The sequence below is a fragment of the Lactuca saligna genome, chromosome 6, assembly GCF_052625555.1.
Source record: "Lactuca saligna cultivar CGN05327 chromosome 6, ASM5262555v1, whole genome shotgun sequence".
Classification (NCBI taxonomy): Eukaryota; Viridiplantae; Streptophyta; class Magnoliopsida; order Asterales; family Asteraceae; genus Lactuca; species Lactuca saligna.
The window spans coordinates 113,010,559-113,013,951 of NC_136422.1; the positions used below are offsets into that span (position 1 = coordinate 113,010,559).

A 3,393-nucleotide genomic window follows, 5' to 3' on the forward strand; every position below is an offset into this window, starting at 1 on the left:
TACTGCATTGAGTTGTTCTAGACTCATCTCAATATGTTGTATGAAAATTATACTCATTTATGGTAAAACCGCTATACTTACTAATAGCAAAATTAGGCCCTTTGGCCAACCGACGAACATCATCACAAGTATCATCCCCATTAGCCAAACGTTTTCCAACCTATTAGAAAAATATCTAATTAATGTAATTCAAACAAAATAATTAAAAATATTGTAATTCTAACAATTTTATTTTATAAATAAACCTCTTTCTTAAACCAACCAATAAATGTCCGACTATGTTGGCTCTGCAACCATGTACTCTTGCTAGCAGGACAGGGGTTGAGATCCTTCAATTCCAACATATGTTGTCTGAAGTGTATTACAAGTTAGAAGAATGTTTTATATGATAGATAATGGTATAAGAGTATAAAGTTTCATGTAATTCTTACTCTATATACGGCTCCACAACATCAGTGTTTCGTAATACATATAGATGAGCTTGATCAACTAACTGAGCATCTGTAACATCAATTGTAGCCTTTGATAAAGGCTTGCTGCTACGGATTCTTTCATCAACACGGTCATGAGGATTGCCAATTTATTTCATGTTTTTTAAGTAGTCTGAATCAAATTCTAAGGCCTCCTCAGCCACATAACACTCGGGTTAATGATGATTTCTTACATACCCTTTAAGTGTTTTAATGTATATCTCAAATGGATACATCCACCAGAAATGAATTGGGCCACACAACCTCACCTCTCTAACTAAATGCACCATCGTGTGTGTCATGACATCGTAAAATGAAGTAGGAAAGTAATTCTCTAACAAACATAATGGTATTACGATGTGACTTTGCAACATGCCTAGCTTACTAACATCAACAACTTTACTACAAAACTTATTGAAAAAATGACATAGGCTTAGGATTGTTCTCAACACCTTCACATCTAACACCCCTTTGATTGCAAAAGGGAGAAGTTGTTGCATTAGTAGATGACAATCATTAGACTTCAAACCATTCATCTGTGAAACATCATCTGACACGAGATTCTTGAAATTAGAGCAATACCCATGAGGAACTTTTATGTTAGACATGGTATCATAAAATAGATGTTTCTCTGCGGAATTCAATGCATACTTGGCAGATGGAAGCCAATGTCGATCCCCATTTGGTTGAGGTCATAATTCAGTCTTAATGCCCAATGCTTCAAGATATTGCTGTGCTTTTAATCCATCCTTCGTCTTGTGAGGAAAATTCAATGTTGTCCCATAAAGACTCTCGGTCATATTTTTTTCTATGTTCATGAGATCTAACTGATGGCAAACAAGAAACTGCTTCCAATATTCAAGTTCAAAAAAATAGATTTTTAATGCCAAAATTTAGATCTCTCGTAGATAATTTCTTTTTCTTCTTTTTTGATTTTTCCTTCTTTGGCGTTTCCTTCTTTGATGCTCCCTTCTTTGACTTTATCTTCTTTAACTTTATCTTCTTTGATCCTACCTTCTCTGACTTTATCTTCTTACCCCCATGTAGTCTCAAATCTCGCCATATACTCATAAATATCTTTACCTGATGATGGTTGTGGCATAAAATCATGCTCCTGTTGATTGTTGAAATGTTTTTTTCTTTTACGAAAAGGATGTTCAAGTGGTAGGAATCTTCTATTCCCAAGGAAACATACTCTTTTGGACTTTGGCAACCATTGTGAACAAGTATTCTTTGAACATATTAGACAAGCATAATAACCTTTGGTAACACACCCGAAAGTTTGCCATATGCGGGAAAGTCACTTATAGTCTAAAGTAATATTGCTCGTAAATTAAAGTATTCTTTCTTATAAGAATCAAAAGTCTCAATGCCAGTTTCCCACAAGTGCTTTAGATATTCTATCAACGGTGCCAAGTGGACATCAATATTGTTAGCAGGTTGGTTTGGCCCGGATATCAACAGAGTCAACACCAGGAATTTTCTTGACATACACCAATAAAGGGGTAACAACATTGACAGTGTTGACAGAAAAAAAATACCACATTCGGATTCCTTTATCTCCCAAGATTGACCCCAGTGCAACAATAATGACAGTAGAAGAAAAGCCAGATGTCAAATACAATGATGTTGGTGGATGTAAAGAAGAAATTGACAAAATGAGAGAGGTGTGTTATGTTTATAACTATTTATAGTATACATTCCTATTATAAATCTTAAATACAAACCAAAAATATTTACATTTATAATTTATGATTTGTAGGTTGCTGAACTACCCATGCTCCATCCCGAGAAATTTGTAAAACATGGAATTGGCCCTCCAAAAGGTGTCCTCTGCTATGGCCCACCTGGAAGTATAAAAACACTTTTGGAAAGAGCAATTGGTAATAGAATTGATGCGTGTTTTATTCATGTAATTGGAATTGAACTTGTTCAAAAGTTTGTTGGTGAAGGTGCTTTCATGGTTCACAAATTATTTCAGGTTTACATTTATGGTCCCTATACTTTTCAAATTTGTTACCAAACACACCCTTTTTTAATTAAGTCTTGTTATTTGATAAATGGCAAGATCCAAAAAGGCTTGTGTTGTTTTCTTTGATGGAGTGGATGTAATTGGTGCTGCTAGATTTGATGATGGGGCAGGTGGGGATAATGAGGTTTTCAGAACCATACTTGAAATTATGAATCAGCTCGATGGATTTGATGCTCATGGTAACATCAAAGTTCTCATGGCTACAAATAGGTATAGAGTTAATATTTATAGTTTACACCCTGTAAATTTGTTGTTCCACATATTTGGTTGAATACTTTCAGACTTGATACATTGGATCCATCACTTTTGCGACCTGGGAGACTGGATAGGAAAGTGGAGTTTGGGGTTCCAAATATGGAAAGTAGGACACAAATTTTGAAGATTCATACACGGACTATGAACTATGAAAGGGATGTTCGGTTTGAGCTTTTGGCGCGTCTTTGTCGAATTCTACGTGTATGTTTTGTTTGTTTTTCTTTTTGGGGTGATTTGTGTTAATTGATTAAAGTTAAGGGATTGATTTTGTGATTTAGGTGCTGATATAAGGAGTGTGTGTACTGCGGCTGGAATGTATGCAATTAGATGAAGAAGGAAGACGGTGACTGAGAAGGATTTTCTTGATGCAGTTAATAAAGTGATTAAGGGGTATAAGAAGTTTAGTGCCATACAATACTACATGGCGTACAACTAATTTGGTTGCTGGAAACCAAAGACATGGACATGGGATATATGTTTTTTTAAGGTTGTTGAGATGTTGGATTGTCTCTTTTGTTTTTCATATTGCCTATGTCGTGGTTAGTTGAACCTTTTTCCTAAGGCAAGATGGGAGCGAACAAATTACAAATAGTTGATTAATGATATATTTATGTTTTGTGGTTTGCTAGTGTTCAT

At 35.1% G+C, this 3,393-nt stretch overlaps 1 pseudogene; it reads left to right on the forward strand.

Annotated features, from left to right (window-relative positions):
- The first annotated feature begins 1,839 nt into the window (after positions 1-1,839).
- Positions 1,840-3,193, forward strand: LOC145002826 (26S proteasome regulatory subunit 7-like; annotated as a pseudogene).
- The last annotated feature ends 200 nt before the right edge of the window (positions 3,194-3,393 follow it).